This window comes from Leucopleurus acutus (genome assembly GCF_964270905.1).
Source record: "Leucopleurus acutus genome assembly, chromosome: 15".
Lineage (NCBI taxonomy): Eukaryota > Metazoa > Chordata > Mammalia > Artiodactyla > Delphinidae > Leucopleurus > Leucopleurus acutus.
In genome coordinates, this window is record NC_139157.1 from 87542486 (window position 1) to 87564238 (window position 21753).

General features: G+C 36.3%; 1 pseudogene across 1 annotated transcript; it reads right to left on the reverse strand.

Annotated features, from left to right (window-relative positions):
• Positions 1–17320: 17320 nt before the first annotated feature.
• LOC309972331 (NADH dehydrogenase [ubiquinone] 1 beta subcomplex subunit 6-like) lies at positions 17321–19844 on the reverse strand (annotated as a pseudogene). Its single transcript has 2 exons — positions 19808–19844; positions 17321–17711 (listed from the first exon to the last, which is right to left on the reverse strand). The product of its transcript is annotated as an NADH dehydrogenase [ubiquinone] 1 beta subcomplex subunit 6-like (transcript).
• Positions 19845–21753: the final 1909 nt, after the last annotated feature.

Genomic DNA, 21753 nt, shown 5'->3' on the forward strand with positions numbered 1-21753 from the left:
GTAAATAGTGCTGCAATGAACATTGTGGTACATGACTCTTTTTGAATTATGGTTTTCTTACAGTATATGCCCAGTAGTGGGATTGCTAGTTCTATTTTTAGTTTTCTAAGGAACCTCCATACTGTTCTCCATAGTGGCTGTATCAATTTACAATCACACCAATAGGGCAAGAGAGTTCCCTTTTCTCCACACCCTCTCCAGCACTTATTGTTTGTAGATTTTTTATGATGGTCATTGTGACTGGTGTGAGATAATACCTCATTGTAGTTTTGATTTGCATTTCTCTAATGATTAGTGATGTTGAGCATTCTTTCATGTGTTTGTTGTCAATCTGTGTACCTTCTTTGGAGAAATGTCTATTTAGGTCTTCTGTCCATTTTTGGATTGAGCTGATTGTTTTGGTTTTTTTTTTTTTTTTTTTTTGATATTGAGCTGCATGGGCTGCTTCTATATTTTGGAGATTAATCCTTTGTCAGTTGCTTCATTTGCAAATATTTTCTCCCATTCTGAGGGTTGTCTTTTGGTCTTGTTTATGGTTTCCTTTGCTGCGCAAAAGCTTTTAAGTTTCATTAGGTCCCATTTGTTTATTTTTATTTCCATTGCTCTAGGAGGTGGGTCAAAAAGGATCTTGCTGTGATTTATGTCATAGAGTGTTCTGCCTATGTTTCTTCTAAGAGTTTTATAGTGTCTGGCCTTACATTTAGGTCTTTAATCCATTTTGAGTTTATTTTTGTGTATGGTTTTAGGGAGTGTTGGAATTTCATTCTTTTACATGTAGCTGTTCAGTATTCCCAGCACCACTTATTGAAGGGGCTATCTTTTCTCCACTGTATATTCTTGCCTCTATTATCAAAAATAAGGTGACCATATGTGCCTGGGTTTATCTCTGAGCTTTTTATCCTGTTCCATTGATCTATATTTCTGTTTTTGTGCCAGTACCATACTGTCTTGATTACTGTAGCTTTGTAGTATAGTCTGAAGTCAGGGAGACTGATTCCTCTAGCTCCATTTTTCTTTCTCAAGATTGCTTGGCTATTCGGGATCTTTTGTGTTTCCATACAAATTGTGAAACATTTTGTTCTAGTTCTGTGAAAAATGTCATTGGCTGTTTGATAGGGATTGCATTGAATCTGTAGATTTCTTTGAGTAGTATAGTCATTTTCAAAGTGCTGATTCTTCCAGTCTAAGAACATGGTATATCTGTCCATCAGATTGTATCATCTTTAATTTCTTTCATCAGTGTCTTATAGTTTTCTGCATACAGGTCTTTGTCTCCTTAGGTAGGTTCACTCCTAGGTATTCTATTCTTTTTGTTGCAAGGGTAAATAGGAGTGTTTCCTTAATTTCCATTTCAGATTTTTCATCATTAGTGTATAGGAATGCAAGAGATTTCTATGCATTAATTTTGCATGTTGCTACTTTACCAAATTCATTGATTAGCTAGTAGTTTTCTGTTAGCATCTTCAGGATTCTCTATTTATAGTATCATGACATCTGCAAACAGTGACAGTTTTACTTCTTCTTTTCTGGTTTGGATTCTTTATTTCCTTTTTTCTCTGATTGCTATGGCTAAAACTTCCCAAACTATGTTGAATAATAATGGTGAGAGTGGGCAACATTGTTTTGTTCCTGATCTTAGTGGAAATGGTTTCAGGTTTTCACCATTGAATGATGTTGGCTGTGGGTTTGTCATATATGGCCTTTATTATGTAGATGCAAATTCTCTCTTTGCCTACTTTCTGGAGGGTTTTTATCATAAATGGGTGTTGAATTTTGTTGAAAGTTTTTCTACATCTATGTTGAAAGTTTTTCTACATCTATTCAGGTTATCATAAGGTTTTTATCCTTCAGTTATTTAATATGGTGTATCACATTGATTGATTTGCATATATTGAAGAATCCTTTCATTCCTGGGATAAATCCCACTTGATCATAGTGTATGATCCTTTTAATGAGCTGCTGGATTCTGTTTTCTAGTATTTTGCTGAGGATTTTTGCATCCATATTCATCAGTGATATTGGCCTGTAGTTTTCTTTTTTTTTCTTGTGACATCTTTGTCTGGCTTTGGTATCAGGATGATGGTAGCCTCATATAATGAGTTTGGGAGCTTTCCTCCCTCTGATGTATTTTGGAAGAGTTTGAGAAAGATAGGTGTTAGCTCTTCTCTAAATGTTTGATAGAATTCACCTGTAAAACCATCTGGTCCTGCCTTTGGTTTGTTGGATGATTTTTATCAGTTTCAATTTCAGTGCTTGTTATTGGTCTGTTTATATTTTTTATTTCTTCCTTGTTCAGTCTCACAAGTTGTGCATTTCTAAGAATTTGTCCATTTCTTCCAGGTTCTCCATTTTATTGGCAATAGTTGCTTGTAGTAATCTCTCATGATCCTTTGTATTTCTGCAGTGTCAGTTGTTACTTCTTTTTCATTTCTAATTCTGTTGCTTTGAGTCTTCTACCTTTTTTTCTTTTTTTCCCCCTTTTTTTCTTGATGAGTCTGGCTAATGGTTTATCAATTTTGTTTATCTTCTCAAAGATCCAGCTTTTATTTTTTTTTGACCTTTGATATTGTTTCCTTCATTCCATTTTTGTTTATTTCTTATCTTTTGTTTATGACTTCTTTCCTTCTGCTAACTTCAGGGTTTTTTTGATCTTCTTTCTCTAATTGCTTTAGGTGTAAGGTTAGGTAGGTTATATGAGATTTTTCTTGTTTCTTGAGGTAACATTATATTGCTATAAACTTCCTTATTAGAACTGCTTTTCCTGTATCCAATAGGTTTTGGGTCATCGTGTTTTCATTGTCATTTGTTTATTGGTAGTTTTTGATTTCCTCTTTGATTTCTTCAATGATCTCTTCGTTATTAAGTAGTGTATTGTTTAGCCTCCATGTTTTTGTATTTTTTACAGTTTTCTTTCCTGTAATTGATATCTAGTCTCATAGCATTGTGGTTGGAAAAGATACTTGATACAATTTCAATTTTCTTAAATTTACCAAGGCTTGATTTGTGTCCCAAGATATGATCTATCCTGGAGAATGTTCCATGAGCACTTGAGAAGAAAGTGTATTCTGTTGTTTTTGGATGGAGTGTCCTTTAAATATCAATTAAGTCCATCTTGTTTAATGTCTCACTTAAAGCTTGTTTCCTTATTTATTCTCATTTTGGATGGTCTGTCCATTGGTGAAAGTGGGGTGCTAAAGTCCCCTACTATGATTGTGTTACTGTCAATTTCCCCTTTTTTGGCTGTTAGTATTTGCCTTATGTATTGAGGTGCTCCTACGTTGGGTACATAAATATTTAAAATTGTTATATATTCTTCTTGGATTGATCTATTGATCATTATGTAGTGTCCTTCTTTGTCTCTTGTAATAGTCTTTATTTTAAAGTCTATTTTGCCTGATATGAGAATTGTTACTCCAGCTTTCTTTTGATTTCCATTTGCATGGAATATCTTTTTCCATCCCCTCACTTTCAGTCTGTATGTGTCCCTAGGTCTGAAGTGGGTACCTTGTAGACAGCATATATACAGGTCTTGTTTTTGTATCCATTCAGCCAGTCTATGCCTTTTGGTTGGAGCATTTAATCTATTTATATTTAAGGTAGTTATCAGTATGTATGTACTTATTACCATTTTCTTAATTGTTTTGGGTTTGTTATTGTAGATCTTTTTTCTTCTCTTGTGTTTCCTGCCTAGAGAAGTTCCTTTAGCATTTGTTGTAAAGCTGGTTTGGTGTTGCTGAATTCTCTTAGCTTTTGTTTGTCTGTAAAGCTTTTAATTTCTCTGTTGAATCTGAATTAGATCCTTGCTTGGTAGAATAATCTTGATTGTAGTTTTTTCCCTTTCATCACTTTAATTATGTCCTGCCACTCCCCTCTAGTTACAGAGCTTCTGCTGAAAAATCAGCTGTTAACATTATGGGGATTCCCTAGTATGTTATTTGTTGCTTTTCTCTTGTGGCTTTTAATATTTTTCCTTTGTATTTACAGTTTGATTAATATGTGTCTTGGCATGTTTCTCCTTGGATTTATCCTGTACGGGACTCTCTGCACTTCCTGGACTTGATTGACTATTTCCTTTCCCATATTAGCGAAATTTCCATCTATAATCTCTTCAAATATTTTCTCAGTCCCTTTGTTTAGCTATTCTTCTTCTGGGACCCTATATTCAAATGTTGGTGTGTTTAATGTTTTCCCAGAGTTCTCTCTGACTGTCCTCAATTCTTTTCAATCTTTTTTCTTTATTCTGCTCTGTTGTAGTTATTTCTACTCTTTTATCTTCCAGATCATTTATCTGTTCTCCATCAGTTATTCTGCTATTGATTCCTTCCAGAGAACTTTTAGTTTCATTTATTGTGTTGTTCATCATTGTTTGTTTGCTTTCTAGTTCTTCTAGGTCTTTGTTAAATGTTTCTTGTATTTTCTCCATTCTATTTCCATGATTTTGGATGATCCTTACTATTATTACTCTGAATTCTTTTTCAGGTAGACTGACTATTTCCTCTTCATTTGTTTGGTCTGGTGGCTTGTTACTTTGCTCCTTCATCTGCTGCATATTTCTCTGTCTTCTCATTTTGTTTAACTTACTGTGTTTGGGGGTCTCCTTTTTGTGGGCTGCAGGTCCATAGTTCCCTTTGGTTTTGGTGTCTCCCCTCAGTGGCTAAGTTTGGTTCAGTGGGTTGTGTAGTTTTCCTAGTGGAGGGGACTGGTCCCTGTGTTCTGGTGGATGAGTCTGGATCTTGTCTTTCTGGTGGGCAGGACCTCATCCAGTGGTGTGTTTTCGGGTGGCTGTGAACTTATTATGATTTTAGGCAGCCTCTCTGCTAATGGGTCGGGTTGTGTTCCTGTCTTGCTAGTTGTTTGGCATGAGGTGTCCAACACTGAAACATGCTGGTTGTTGATTGGAGCTGTGTCTTAGTCTTGAGATGGACATCTCTGGGAGATCTCTCACCAGTTGATATTACATGGGCCTGGGAGGTCTCTGGTGGTCCAATGTCCTGAAGTTGGCTCTCCCATCTCCGAGGTCAGGCCTGACACCCAGCTGGAGAACTAACAGCCTGACACCCAGCTGGAGCACCAAGACTCTGTCAGCCACACTACTCAGAAGACAAGGAAAAAAATAGAGATAAATTAAATTAAATTAAATTAAAAAGTTATTCATATAAAAAATTTAAATATTATTAAAAAAAGTAATAAAAAAAAAGACAAGAGTAACCAAACCAATAAACAAATCCACCAGTGATAACAAGCACAGGAAACTAAACTAAGATAAACATATAAATCAGAAACTAGTCAGTTGTATACAGCAAACCCCAAGTCTACAGTTGCTCCCTTTCCACCACCTCAATTTTGGGATGATTTATTGTCTATTCAGGTATTCCACAGATGCAGGGTACATCAAGTTGGTTGTGGAGATTTAATCAGCTGCTCCTGAGGCTGTTGGGAGAGATTCCTCTTTCTCTTCTTTGTTCGCACAGCTCCTGGGATTCAGCTTTGGATTTAGCCCCACCTCTGCACGTAGGTCACCTGAGGGCATCTCTTCTTTGCTGAGACAGGACCGGATTAAAGATGCAGCTGATTCCAGGCCTTTGGCTCTCTCAGTCCAGGGGGAGGGAGGGGTACGGAATGCAGGGCGAGCCTGTGGTGGCAGAGGCTGGCCTGATGTTGCAACGGCCTGAGGCGCACAATGTGTTCTCCCAGGAAAGTTGTCCCTGGATCACGGGACCCTGGCAGTGGTGGGCTGCACAGGTTTCTGAGAGGGGAGATATGGATAGTGACCTGTGCTTACACACAGGCTTCTTGGTGGCTACAGCAGCAGCCTTAGCATCTCATGCCCATCTCTGGTGTCTACACTGATAACCATGACTCGTGCCTGTCTCTGGAGCTTATTTAGGTGGTGCTCTGAATCCCCTCTCCTCGTGCACCCTGAAACAATGTCCTCTTGCCTCTTAGGCAGTTCCAGACATTTTCCCAGACTCCCTCCCAGCTAGCTGTGCTGCACTAGCCCCCTTCAGGCTATGTTCATGCAGCCAACCCCAGTTTTCTCCCTGGTTCTGACCTCTGAAGCCGAAGCCTCAGCTCCCAGCTCCTACCCCACTTGGTGGGTGAGCAGACAAGCCTCTCAGGCTGGTGAGTACTGGTCGGCACCAATCATCTGTGTGGGAATCTTTCCACTTTGCTCTCTGGACCACTGTTGCTGCGCTCTCCTCCATGGCTCCAAAGCTTCCTCCCCACCAACCCCCATCTCTGCCAGTGAAAGGGCTTCCTAGTCTGTGGAAACTTTTCATCTTTCACATCTCCCTCCCAGAGGTGCAGGTCCAGTGCCTATACTTTTGTCTCTGTTTCTTCTTTTTTCTTTTGCCCTACCCAGGTACATGGAGGAGTTTCTTGCCTTTTGGGATGTCTGAGGTCTTTTGCCAGCATTCAAAATGTTTTGTAGGAGTTGTTCCACATGTAGATGTAATTTTGATGTATTTGTGGGGGTGAAGGTGATCTCCATGTCTTATTCCTCTGCCTCCTCTCCTCTCCTCTTACTCCTTTCAAATAATTTTTTACTGCATTTAGCCCTACATTTTTTTTCTAATTGAATTAAATTAAAAATGTGTTTTTCCATGTTATTTTGGAGCTAAGTGTCATACCAAAGTGTAATGTGAAACTATTAAAGTTAAATATTTGGTAGAAAATAAATAAATTTGCTTAGACTAAACATCTATGAAACCATTATAATTTTCCTTTTAACCAAGTATAAACATGAATATTTTTATTTCTCTCAGTGTTCCACAGAATACACCTAGGATTATAATTGTGTAGAAGAAAGGGTTGGTAGATCTGGCATTCTACATTTGACTGAACCCCTGTTTAAGTATGCAACTTCAGGATAATCCATGATTTCTTTATCCATTGTACAGTTCTGTTTGTAAGGAGAAGTAACTCATTTAACTCGGCTATTTGTAATTAAACTGTTACAATATTTTGAGTGCGTTTGATCTTCAATATTTGATTTAATGGTTATAGATTTATTTAACAGCATGGAGAGTATAAATTCAGAATGTATGATGCAATTATTATAAATTAATTCCATCTTAGTTGACTTTTAAAAGCTGGAATTTAATGCACTTATATAAAAGGGGAACCCTAGTTAATATACAATAAAATTATATGAGAATTACTTAAACTTAGGCTATAAATGTAAATTACATTCTTATTAGCATATAAAACTTTCAGTATTACTGTTGTCAAGATATTTAGGCATAGCCATAAAGCATAGTTACTGCTAGAGTTAATTTTTTTGAAAAATAAAAATGAGATCAACTTTACTATGTTTTCTGGTGGCACTGAAAATGTATTTAATTAGCTTCTTAAAAATAATTATGTGAAGAGGTGATTAAGATATGGTTATTATCATCATTGCCTAAAATTTTATCTCACACACACATATAGCAATATATGCATGTGCACATGTACAGGTATATGTAGCTCATGAAACATACACAAGAGTTGCTCAATATGTTAATATAAACATTTACATCAACTCTGATACTTGATAATTACATAAATTAGCATCTATTTGAAAAGAAATACCCATATGAGGCCTTCAAGATCACAAGGTTTTAAGGGTGCTGAAATTTACTAGCAAGATTCCATAACAAATTTTTAGCAGAAATTGAGGAATTGAACATAAATACCTCGTATAAAATTAAATAGACATTTAAAATTAAATACATAATCATTAATGCACTTAAACAAAGCATTCTTATTTACTTACTTTTACAAATGAATCTACAGGCTTAGTCAAGATATTTTCTTATTCATATTGAAAGTGAGACTATATTTTACTGATCAACTGAAGAGTGGAAAATTGTCCAAATCTGTGTACAATTTTAAAAAAGAAATACTGTCTTTATGCTTATGTTATAACAAAATGTGCAGTCAAAATACATTATGCTAAGTACTAATTTACATTTCAATTTTGTTTTCAAGTATTATTTTCATAGCTATAACTAATTCACCTAAAAGTAATGGAAAATCAAGCAGCAGTCATCTCTTGAGCTATAGATTCTGAAGACCTATTTGGAAAATAAAATGGAACAAATAAATCTATTACTGTAGAGAAAATGTTCAAATATAATTTAAAGGTGGAACAGCCTTGCACTTATTTGTAATGTGCAAGGCAAAATTTGTGAACCTCAGATATTTGTGACTACTCCTTATTTTTGTGAATAAAACTTTCCACACTTCTGCTTTTCTTACCTAATCTGTGTTCCCTTTTCTATTTTTCTCATTCTCCTGTCCCTTTGATATCCTAAGTTTGAGTCTCTCTATAACCCTTGCTTTGACAATCATATCCACTCCTGCAAATTCTATCATAAATGTTGTGAAAATGTTTTACTCATCAGGGTTATACTGAACCTGACTCTGAAAGCAGTTACTCATAGAACCAGCAGGATTGCTGGAGAAGCAGCTCTTTGCAAAAGAAGACAAGATAGGCAAAACCTTGACACAAGAACATTTACTTGGGATGTCATCACTAGCCCTGCCACAGTTAGACACTAGTGTAATGTAGTCAGTCTGATACTATCTCAGACCCTCTGCCTTTGGCATATTCTCTCAAGATGTTAGTATCATTCAGGAGCATTCAGTTGGCCATGCTTGGGTCACATGGCCACGCTCCAGCTCTCTAGGATGGGTAAAAGAAAGGTCTTCATTCTCTCAAGATAGGTGGTGCCACGTAGCCTCCTAAGTTTCTATCTACTTGTTACTTGTTTCCCCCTGGACTTCCTAATTAGCATTGAAATTCATCATCTTATATAGATAACAAATTTCCCAATGATTTTTTTTTCTTCTGACATCTTGATCTTCACTCACACCTGAGTTTACATATTGATGAGGAGTCCAGAAGAAAGCACTGGCCTGGCCAGAGAGATCAGAAGCGTGAGAGAGCTCCAACCATGGGCTGTGCTCTCATGGGAGAAGCACCACTCTATTCATGGAGATAGTTTTATGCAAATTCTTGGGGGGAAAGATTCAGTGTAAGGTATGTTAAAAGTCATCATAATTCTTTCTCTTAAGAATGTTCTTTCTAAAGCACAGCAGCAATCACACTACTTTCTGTTTTAAGACCTTAATTGTTCATCTGTTACCACTGTAGAATAAAATTATAGTCTTTCTTATTGGATTGAAAGTCCCACAAGATTTATCTTTCACTGACCATTACAATTTCACTTCGTGTTAATCAAAATTCTTCATCTTTAAGCATACCAAAAATTTACATGGATCACAACATTCACTGAATTGATACCTTTCTTCACAATGTGCCCTCCAACTACATAGTTATCTCAATTGTCCTTATAAATATCCTATAATATTCATGAAGATTTAAGATCTTTCTTGGTTGCCTTGACCTGAGGAATTGTCTTCAGAGATATCTATTAGTGATCCATTAGCTGTCCATTATTTATTTGTCATTTAGCACTCACCCATTTGTTATAGGGACAGTGAAAATATTTTTTTCTTATTTTCTGCTCAGTTTATCATACATAGAGTAGATGCTACAATTTTATGTTTCAAAATTCAAAAGTAAGTAAATACTTTTCTTGCTGTGTAAGATACTAATTTATCATTTCAATTTTCATAGAATATAAGTTTAAAATATAAAAGTGAGCTGTTTAATGAAGAATGACAAAATATTTTGATAAAGAAAAGAAAAAAGTATGTCAATGACAGTTTTACCAATTTTACATTATCTTGGGTAGAGAACAGAATAGCTCACATATAGCTAACACATTTTTAGTTCAATTATATACTCTTTCATGAATTTTTATATTGCTTATAATAAAAATGTCTACCTGGCTATTTTATAATTAAAATTAAATTGAATTCCCTAATGGGTTTTAGATTCATAAGTATCTTATAGTAAAACTATATCAAAGTATTTCTATAAAAGTATAAGTAGAAAAAAATATAATATGTAGGGATATTTGGGTCAGTCTTACTCAGATTTCTTTTTTTCCTTTAAGTAGAATCAAAGTAACAGTACTAGGAGTTATATATCTATTGTTTTTTCAAGGTGTCTCTAATTTTCAGAAACATTACAAAAAGATAACAAAACCATGCACAAGTATAATAATTGAGAGTACATCAAGAGTGTTTTATTATTATTATTGATAGAGCTATTTCACACATCATTTTGGAATGATTTAAACATGAAAAGCCTTTGTATTCTAAAAATTTATTGACATGTAAATCTAGAGTGTCTGCACTCTTACTTCTATTTTTGTTGTTTTTCCTGGACAAATCCCTATGCCTGTCCTTACTGCCTTCTCTTTCAATCTTTATACAATCTTTAAACCTCTTCTATATATTTGCTCCATCTATTATGACCTATCATATCTTTAAAACATCTCTTTGCCTTTTTTCTTCTCATTTACCTGAAGTATCTCAGATCAATTAACATACCAGTCTTCAGCCTGCATCTCACTGAAACCACTGATCTTCTCATTTCCTTTCCAGGCCTTCCTATTCCCCCCTAAACCTCGACACAGGGAAGCCTCCCCAAGATGATTGTCATAGGCAACTTTCTCTGAGAGCATCACCATCTTCATTCTCAAAATCAGTGACCTTCCTCAGCCACATTTCCTTTAATCTTGCTACAGTGTTTACTGCCCTTCTTCTTCCCTGCTTCTTAAATGCATTGCCTACTCTGGCTGTTACTTTCCTTTCTAAATCCCTCTCCTATCTTTCTGAGCATTATTTGTTGTTGACGTTTTGCATAGAATACCCTCTGACAGAATGAAATATATTCTAACTCTTTAGAATTTCATTATAAATACAGGTCTTGGTTACAACCAGTAGAACCCAACGCTAGGTAATGTAGTAAATGCACACATACATACTACATGTGCACACACATATGTGTATATATGCACACATGTATGTGCATATATGTATGTATGCATAAATGTGTATATGTATAGACATACACTAAGGGGCTTTTATCAAAAAGATATTGAGGGGCTTCCCTGGTGGTGCAGTGGTTGAGAGTCCTCCTGCCGATGCAGGGGACACGGGCTCGTGCCCCAGTCCAGGAAGATCCTACATGCCGCAGAGCGGCTGAGCCTGTGAGCCATGGCCACTGAGCCTGCGCATCCAAAGCCTGTGCTCCACAACAGGAGAGGCCACAACAGTGAGAGGCCTCTGTACCGAAAAAAAAAGATGTTGAGGAAAAAACTGAAGAGATTTCAGAAAGGATACGTTTCAGAAAAGTCAACAGTAGCAGAACTAATGATGGTGTTTAGGTGCTGCCATTCCCATGGGCATGTTCCAAATATTCCTTGGTTTATATCTTTTAGCTGAAGATGCAAACTTTAGGAAGTTATCATCTGATTTGCATAGATGGGGTCAGGAAAGGTGATACAGCTTAACACTACTGAAAATTTAGTGTATAAGTGCTAAGTGCCAAAAACAAAATTCAGATGTTATTAGAGAAAAAGGAGCAGTAGATACAGGGTAGGCAGAAACAGCAGATATCCACTGTGTGTGCCTTTCCTTGTCCTCTCAGAAAGCTCCCTGGCTCTGAGGGAGCTGGCAGAGAGAGGGAGACCAGGGCAGCTGACTGGTGCAGTGTTTATGTCCTGCACGTCCAAAACCCAATCTTGTATATCCTTCCAGCTCTAATCAGTGGCACACCATCTATTTGTCTAAAAAGAGGAAATGATAGTGATAGTCTGATATTGGAACTCAATTATGTATCACACTAAATACATTGAACTAAAACATGAAGAAATAATATATCCCCAGAGCCCTTTTAATTGAGTACTACTCTTTGTCCTAAATCATCCTGAGATAGTGAGACACATTCACAGACCAATAAGAAGGAAGTAAACAAATCAATGTTTTTGTTATAAGGACTCCTCCATTTGGATCAGATGTTCAGCTTTTTGATAAGTATGTATGTACATACAGTTGTAGTGACTTTCTCTTCTGTTTCTTGGAATCTTGAGTTTCAGCTACATTATGACCTTAACTGGACAAAACAAACAGTTTTATATAAATAACTATTGTTGATTTGCAGAGATGATTATTTTTTATTTGTACAGGATTCTTTTTGCCTACTACATAACATAGTTCAGACCTTTAAAATCAACCATTAATATCCCTTGTCATTGCTACTCGTAATTAGAATAAGGCTTAGCAGGAGAGAAGAAAGAAGACGGAGCAGATATGGCGGAAGCATCACCTAAGGAGGGTGGGGTCTGGATGTCCTGGACACTCAGGCTTCCCTGAGTGGGGAGTCAAGTGTATAAAACATTTACTTTTGGTGCAGTGCACTAATAATCACCTTTGTAATCCAATTTTTCACAGAAGTGTTTTTGATTTTATTAAATAGTTGTTTTTAAAATGAAGTCTGTCTCTTTCAGTATTGTATAATCTTTTCAGGTATATCTTTCTTTTTTATTGGAGTATAATTGCTTTACAGTGTTGTGTTAGTCTCTGCTGTACAATGAAGTGAAGCAGCTATATATATACATATATCCCGTCCCTCTTGGACCTCCCTTCCCCCCTAGTCCCACCCATCCAGGTCATCACAGAGCACCGAGTTGAGCTCCCTGTTGTATACAGCAGGTTCCCACTAGCTATTTATTTAATACACGGTAGTGTATTTATGTCAAACCTAATCTCCCAATCTGTCCCACCCTCCCCTTGCCCTGCCCCATCTCCACACATCCATTCTCTATGTCTGCATTTCTATTCCTGCCCAGCATATAGGTTCATCTGTACCACTTTTGTAGATTCCACATATATACTTTAATATATGGTATTTGTTTTTCTCTTTCTGACTTACTTCACTCTATATGACAGACTCTAGGTCCAACCACACCTCTACAAATAACCCAATTTCATATCTTTCTAAGGCTGAGTATTATTCCATTATATATATGTACCACATCTTCTTTATCCATTCATCTCTTGATGGACATTTAGTTTGTTTCTGTGTCCTGGCTATTGTAAATAGTGCTTCAATGAACATTGGGTTGCATGTGTCTTTTTGAATTATGGTTTTCTCAGGGTATATGCCCAGTAGTGGGATTGCTGGGTCATATGGTAGTTCTATTTTTAGTTTTTTAAGGAACCTCATTCCTGTTCCTCACAGTGACTGTATCAATTTACATCCCCACCAACAATGCAAGAGGATTCCCTTTTCTCCACACCTTCTCCAGCGTTTATTGTTTGTAGAGCTTTCGATGATGGCCATTCTGATCGGTGTGAGGTGATACCTCATTGTAGTTTTGATTTGCATTTCTCTAATAATTAGTGATGCTGAGCAGCTTTTCATGTGCCTCTTGGCCATCTGTATGTCTTCTTTGGAGAAATGTCTATTTAGGTCTCAAAATGGATTAAAGACCTAAATATAAGACCAGACACTATAAAACTCTTAGAGGAAAACATAGGAAAAACACTCTTTGGCATAAATTACAGCAAGATCTTTTATGATCCATCTCCTTGAGTAATGAAAATAAAAACAAAAATAAGCAAATGGGACCTAATTAAACTTAAAATATTTTGCACAGCAAAGGAAACCATGAACAAGACAAAAAGACAACCCTCAGAATGGGAGAAAATATTTGCAAATGAAGCAACAAAGGATTAATCTCCAAAATATACAAGCACTCATGCAGCTCGATATCAAAAAAAAAAAATAAAAAAATCAGACAACCCAAACAGGTATATCTTTCTCTTCTTAAGGAAAAATGGAAAGAAAATCATTCATAAGTGAATTATGTTCTATAATTTTAAGAGTTTCATATATCATATCAAAAATAAAAGAATTCAGATTGTAAAATGTAATATTAACATTTTCACTAAGAATTTCACTCTTTCATGTTACAAATATGTCTTCAATGTACATGATATACATGATAACCTGAATTTTCATTAATATTTGATAAACTAACATAGTGCCTGAAAATTAGTCATGAACATTTTCTTTGAAAAATATCCTGTTCATGAAATTGCGTGTGGATTTTATATCATTGTATGATATTCTCCGCTCTGTGCTTTTTGTAGATGTAAATAATTTGAATGCCTTTGTCTTTCCCAAGTTTATTTCAAGCAGACTTCAAATTATCACTACCAGTATGCAAACATTTACTGCTAGACTAAATTTCCTACCCGGTAAATTTGAATATCAATTATAGAATTTAGGAGAACCAAATAATAAAGTGAAGGAGAAAAAATATTGATTCTCAGTATTCATTGAAAACAGTAATGCCCTTATCAAACTTTGTGAGGTAGAAAGGAATTAGACACACCAGTCTTCATAAATTGACTTAGCTTTTGCCTATGTCATTTCAAAACTAGCACTAACAAAAAGTTTGCAATTATGTTTTCTTTTCTTTTTTATTATGTGCAATTATTAAAAATATCACATATGTATGTAACTGTTACCATTCTAGAGCAGAACAATAGCCATCTGTTCATGATTAGTTTTTGTGATATAAAGTTGCTCTTGAGAAGGACTCAGCCTTCCTTGATATATATAGTTGCAAACTACGCTGTCACCACAGAGAAATTATTTCACACCATATTATATTCACTAGTGTGCACCCTGTAGAATGGGAATTGATTATTTTAATGTAGCCATGATGACAGTCTATATTTTCTAATCTCATCAAATCCATTGGATACAATCAAGGTTTGTTTCCATAGCAACCACGAGTGAAAGGAAGAACTACAGTACAGGTATATCCTGCACTTCAAAGAAGATGAAATTTCAAAAATGGGGGGGGCTAGGTGAATTCTGGGAGGAGGGGATTCTGATTCAATAGCCACCAAGAAGTGTCTATGAATCTTTGACCAAGGACTACACTTTAAATAATTTGCTACACTTTCAGGCAGACAAATCATGAAGAAGCAATAACTTCCAGGATAAAATTTGACTGTTCCAGGAAACAGTGCGTTCAAATTTCCTACAAGGCTGAAAAACGTTTTTAAATCTAAAATTTGAAGATGATAGAATAACCATGACGGTTTAAAAATAATCAGGCTAAGGTCTTGCCACTGCTCTGTAATTGTGAACCTGTAATTTTTATAATTTACAATTTCTGTAACTTAAAAAGAAAACTCATTTAAAACCAACATTCTTATTATTTTCAAGTTGCCAGAACAAAAATTTGCAGCCTCTTTCCACAGGAGGGAGTAAAGATGAGTTATGTAAGAGAGACAGAAGAAATTATATCTTATTGATCCATTCTGAGAAGGTAGCAAAGACCTGCCTAGAGAATAACATAGAAAAAAGTTGTAAACTCTGGAAAAAAAGCAGGAGAACAGCAATTGCTGAATAGCAATGCTTAATCTAAAGATAATAATAAGGAAATTAACTCTTTTTCCCTGAAGACCCAGTTGAGTCCCTCTAGTATTGATGAGAAGAGAGGCTTGGAGTAGAGCCAGGGTAGCAATTGAAAATCGACTGCATCACTGATCGCCTAAGCTTGAATGTGATGTAATGTAATCCACAGAAACAAAAGCTCTTTGGGGTCCTCAATAACTTTTAACAGCATAAGAAAGTTCTGAGATCAACAGGATTGAAAGCCATTAGTCTGTGGTATTAAATCTTCTAAAAATACAGCAACAACCTGAGCCCAAGCCTACAGAAAATGAATAAAGAGAGAAGACATCGTGCCAGTCACATCATTTTAGGGCTTGAATAAAAATTAGAGCTTATTTTTCTATACAGAACTAATTTAGGGATGAGGAAACTGAGACCTACAGCATGAACAACTACCTAGAATTTTACATTGGAAAAAGCACCCATTGTTCTTGACCCTAAAGCAATGCTCTTTCAGTTATTCTACATTGCTGTATTTAAAATGTATATTTTTTCTTTAGCTTTAAATCATCAGTATTACATTGTTTTAATCAATATGAGTGACTAAAGGCAAGAATTTTCTTGTTTATTTTTGTAACATTTCACAGTTTTTTTTCAGATATAAGTTTCTTTCTTTCATTTACAAAAATATTTTAAAAAGCAAGATAGAACACATATTTTTTTGTTATACACCCAATTTCATTAAGTTGTCACTAGTTGCACCTCTGCTAACATTATAACATATGGATGGACATTCAGAATGTTAGACACTCAAACTACTACAGTAGTAGTAAGCATAATCCAACCAGTAGTAAGCATAATCTAACCATAACCTAATCTTCAGTAAGGATAGAAAAACACCAATCCTATTCAGGAATGGTTTCAAGTGTGAAAAACCCTTCACATTCCTTTACCACTTTATGTAAAGATGAGTCCTTTCCTTCTGGCCTCTTTATTTGTGGTAGCAGCTCTTCATTCTTTTTTTAAAAAAAGCAAAACAAAACAAAGCAAGCTCATTGTTATAGAAACCTGACCCCAATAAAATTATATAGAGAATTGACCAGTAATTTTTTTTCTAAATTTGGAGATAAAGGAAAGAACGGGGATCCTTTCCCTCCCTGAGTTTCTATGTATTTGTTGTCTTCACTTGAGTCTCCATGTTTTGGAATCATTTAGTCCAACCCTTACCCAGTTGATTTTCATCTCTAAGAAACAAGATGTTTTCAATTTGAAAAAAAAAAAAAAGACTATGATATAGACAGTCTTTTATTATGGTCTTCATATGGTAATCAAATTTCAGTCCCCTCTTCAACTTCACCAGAAACTTCCTTGTATGATAGATGGTCTCTTCTACTTTGTGTGTGTGTATTTATGGGATGGATAATTTGAACAATCAGATAGACAGAATTTTTTTGAAGGTTATTTTGAAGTGTTGAAACTATTGCTTCTCACTGGTATACAATAGATCTATGAAGACTTCAGTTTCTCCTCTCATCAGTTTTTACTCAAATATTTCCCTTAAATAAGATAATTTTCTATTATGTTTCTCATTTAAAACATCTTGTATAGGAAGATTCATGTCCAAATATTTTTTGGTAAAAAGATAAGTAATCACTTTGTTTACCAGTACCAGTTTATCATTTAAAAAAGGTTTAATTTAATTGAATTTTCTGTAATACTACTTAAATTAGAAAACTTTAATAAAATTCTAAAGTTCTTTCATGTTCAAGAGAAAGAACCTAGTCTTAACAGGATTGCCTTCACAACTAATGTACTAGCTATGAATTCAGCCTTGAACTTTCTATGTGAAGTGAGGTTGGGATCACAGGAAAAGAGGAGGCACTTTTTTTTTTTATCTGAGTAAACTTTATTAAAGTTACTTTTCCAAAAAATATATCAGTACGTTTGGTAATGTAGCAACAAACTTGGGCTCAAACACCTTTGAAATTTTAAAAGTAATCTTCAATGACGTTGATCAGGAAATTCTTTCCTTGGTGGGATTACTTCCCCAGTTTCCAGAATTGTATCACCTAAAAATATTCTTGGCTTTCTTTCAACGATGGCATATGGTTTTGTATTCACATGATATTTGAGATAATAATGAATAATCCAGACAGGGGCCAGTACATGAGTAAAAGCAAAGATGCTGTGTCGGTACATCTTATAGATCACGTTCTTCCAGGGGGCCCCGTCCTGCAAAAACTTATTCCAGAATTGCTTCATAGGCCACGCCCTCCGCCTGGGCAGCAGCGGTTCACCTGGTGGCTCAGCTCTTGATCCTTCAGCCGTCGCCTTCGCAGCTCTCGCAGCTGTTGCGGCCGCAGTTTCTCGTGGGACGTACACCCTGTCGCTGCTGATACCGAGGCGTGCCCCTGAGCTAGTGTCTTGTCACGCTAGCTCCCGCTCTGCAAAGCGACCTTGCAGGATGCCAGGGAGCAGCGCACCGTTATAGAGGGAGTGCTTTTATCGAAGCTGAATGTAATTTCCATGTTATGTCGAGGTTTCACAGGTTTATAAAAAAGGAGATATTTAAACACATAACAATAAAATTATATAGTAGAATCTGTGAAATAATGAACACAGTTAAGTATTATATCCCTAACTCTATTTGCAGAAATTAAATGAATATCTTCTTATTCATTGTGTCCAAATAGTTTTGTATCTTTAGTATGCTTATTCCAATGGAGTCAGAAAGCAAACTGGGATGAGGCAGGGGTACCATCTTGCTTCAGTCTCCTTCTCCAGTTTCAGCTCATAGCCTAAGATACTTCTCTCTTTACAAGTTGGTGGGCAGCATAAGGAATACTCTTGCCACAGCTTTCACCTCATTGTCCATACTGTTGCTTTTTCCTCCATTTTGGTAGGTAAAATTGATCAGAATCTGGCATTCATTGGCATGAATTACCTTTCATTCTGCATGGTACAGGTCAATGCTTACACATGTCATGCATGCACCCATCCGTCCTTGTTTTTTCTCTTGGACATGACAATCTTCACATACAACAGTCCTTGTGCCCCTAGTCTCCAGGCAGGAGGACTTTCTGGGCAAGTTATACTCCCAGGCAGGCTGCATGGCAGGGATGAGATGAATTTGGGGGTGAGACACTATTTTCCAGCTTTTCTACCTTCAACTTGAAGGTAAGTAGAATGCATTGAGTCTGGTTATCATGAATTAAAGGTGGGAGGTCAGAGATATGGCTGTGATCTCCGATAATGTTGTCTGGCTTTGTCTGGAAACCTAGCACTGCAATAGAGCCTATACTTGGATGTCTTTTTTTCTATTGAGATTCCACTAGTGTTTAATAAAGACAGAAGGTAAGAGGAATATGTGATTGGACCCCTAATATCTAACCAAATTCGAGAGAAGACCAATTTTAAAAATCATTTTAAAACATATCATAACCAGAAGTTATGTTGGTTTTGAAAATCTGACAGCATACAGTTTTCTCTTTGCCTCGAGTAACAGGAAAATAAACAATAGAACTAATATTTCCAATTTATATCTAGTGAACATTTTGATGTATAGAATAACATTATATGTGCATTGATTCTTGGTCTATTTTGAACTTAATGGAAAGACAATAGGAATTTTCCTTTCCAATATGTAGTTGCTATTAAGGCTTCTTCAGTTAACTCATTTGTGTATTAGAAAGCCTAATTATTGTGAGACTTGATACAAAGCAGTCAATATACCTGCTGTCCTGTGTGGTCTGAGCAGTATTAAATGGGTTTCTAGTAAATTACTGCTCATCAAACACAGACATCATTGTGGATCTGGCATTTCAGAGCTTCCATATTGCCAATCTGGGAAAACAACACTAGATTCTTCATATAAGAGTTAAATAATGAACAGACAAGAGGAAGGCAAATATGATTTTAAAAACCATAAACTCAATCTTTCCAGTTCAAATCAATTGTGAGGTGACATCATGTGTGTTTAGGGCTGTATTGCTAAATCACGTGGCTTTAGGAAGCTAATGTTTGATCCTGTTACTTTAAATATATACAAGATCCTGTCACCAAAATCATATCTTCCCTGTTAGATTTCAGCCTCATAAATACTTTGGGAATGAGGAGAAATAATTTTTAAAAAGTGGCAAATCTCCACTTAGGTTGTCCTAAATGAGACCAATTCAGTAATGAAATAAAATTATTAAAGTAATGAGGACATTGCCCACTTTATTTTAAAACATCTTAAAAACAGAGGTTAGCTTCATAGTGACAGAAGACACTCCCCTCGTCTCTCCTTTTCCATCTACAACCAGTAGAATGGAAATAACTCTGCCCAACACACCATGATGCTGAGGAGGCCACACATCTGTGCATCTGAAGGTGAGTGGACTGGAACGTAGAAGAGGTGGTGCCCGCTGGGCCTCGATCCTGGCCCTCTGGCCGCAGCACCGGATCCCCAAACCCCAAAGACTTGCTATCAGAAGGGAAGAGGCACACGTGACTCTGGCCTCTGGGTCCCAGCACCCACGGCCATGGGGACCTGGATGGACAGCAGCAGCAGGACCACGACCCTGGTCCCTTTCGCCAGGGTGGTGCCTGTGACTTTGAACCCCCATTGCAGTGGTGGTGCCGGAGAAGGAGACCCTGAACACAGTGGAGGCCCGTGCTATTCCAGTGCACCCAGGGATGATGCTGGAGACAGCAGTGTCACCAGGAGAAACAAGACACCAGGAACCCTGGAGGCACAAGTACTGATGATGAGGGCACCAGAGACACCTCAGGCAGAGGTGAACGAGGGTGGACTGTGCTGCTTCTCAAATAAACCAGAGGAAGCACAGGGAAGAGAAACTGAAAAAGTGTGCTACAGTGCCACCTACTGATACACTAAAGAAAGGCCTCTCATTACCAACATGCTGAACTGCTTAAATCAAAGTTTAAAAAGCATTACCTAAAAGATAGGTGTTCACTACTTCAGATGTACAAGAAGAGGAGCAGCTAAATAAGCGTCACACAAAAAGCATGATAACATGATAACACAAGAAGAAAATGACAATTCTGCCAGAAGCCAAAATTAAAGTCACAGAAGATTGTGATCTGATAGAGAATTCAAAATAGCTGTCATGAAGAAACTCAGTGAGTTACAAGAACGCTCAGAAAGACAGTTTAATGAGCTCAGGGATAAAACTAATGAGCAGAAGGAATACTCTACCAAAGAGAGTGAAACTCTAAAAAAGAACCAAACAGAAATTCTGAAGCTGAAGAATTCAAAAAATAAGACAAAGAATGCATTAGAAAACATTGGCAATAGAGCAGACCATATGGAAGAGAGAATTAATGAGTTTAAAGATAGAAATCTAGAAATGATACAGGGAGAAGAGGAAAGAGAACCAAGGTTCTTTGTTAAAATGAAAAAAATTATTTGAGAACCACCCAACTCTATTAGGAAAGGCAAACTTAGGGTAATGGGTATCCCAGAAGAAAAAAGAGAGAGAAGGAAGCAAAGATTTATTTAAAGAAATAATAGCTGAGAACTTCCCAAACCTAGGAAGGAGCTAGATATACAAGCTAGCTCCATGAAGCTAAGAGAACTCTTAATTACCTCAACACAAAAAGATCTTTTTCAAGACACACTGTATTAAAGCTGTCATAAGGCTATGATAAAGAATTTTAAAAGCAGCCAGGAAAAAAAGGACAGTAACCTACAAAGTACCCCCATATCAGACAATCGGCAGACTTCTCAGCAGAAACTCTACAGGCCAGGAGAGAATGGAATGACATTCTCAAAATATTGAAAGACAAAAATTATCATCCAAGAATACTCTCTAGCAAAGTTACCCTTCAGATATGAAGGGAAAATAAAGACCTTCTAGGACAAACAAAAGCTGAAAGAGCGCATTACCACTAGACCTGCTTTACAGGAAATGTTGAAAGGAGCTCTTCAACCTGAAATGATAGGCAAAAATACACAAAACTTTGAGTAAGCTGATAAATAGACATTCAGAATGAGAAAACTGCAACTCTAATCAGAATAGATTGTTAAACATTTAATTATAGGATAAAAATTGAAGGGGAGAAAAGCAGTAAGATTAATTATAGTACTTCAATTTGATAATGAACTTACAACATTAAAAAAAGGTAATTTGAGACCAAAAAAAACATAAAAAAGGGAAGAGGAAAAGTAGGGAGCCCATACAGGCAAATGAAGATAAGATGCTATCAGCAGAAAATGGATCATTTTGTCTATGTGATTTTTTTATACAAACCTCATGGTAACCACAAAACATGAATCTAGAGTAGAGATGCAAAACATAAAAAAGCAACTGAGAAAACATCATAATAAACACCAACCCACATGGTAGACAGAAACACAAGGAATAAGAAACAATGGAGATATAGAGCAACAAGAAAACAGAAGATTGAATGCCAGTACTAAGTTCTCATCT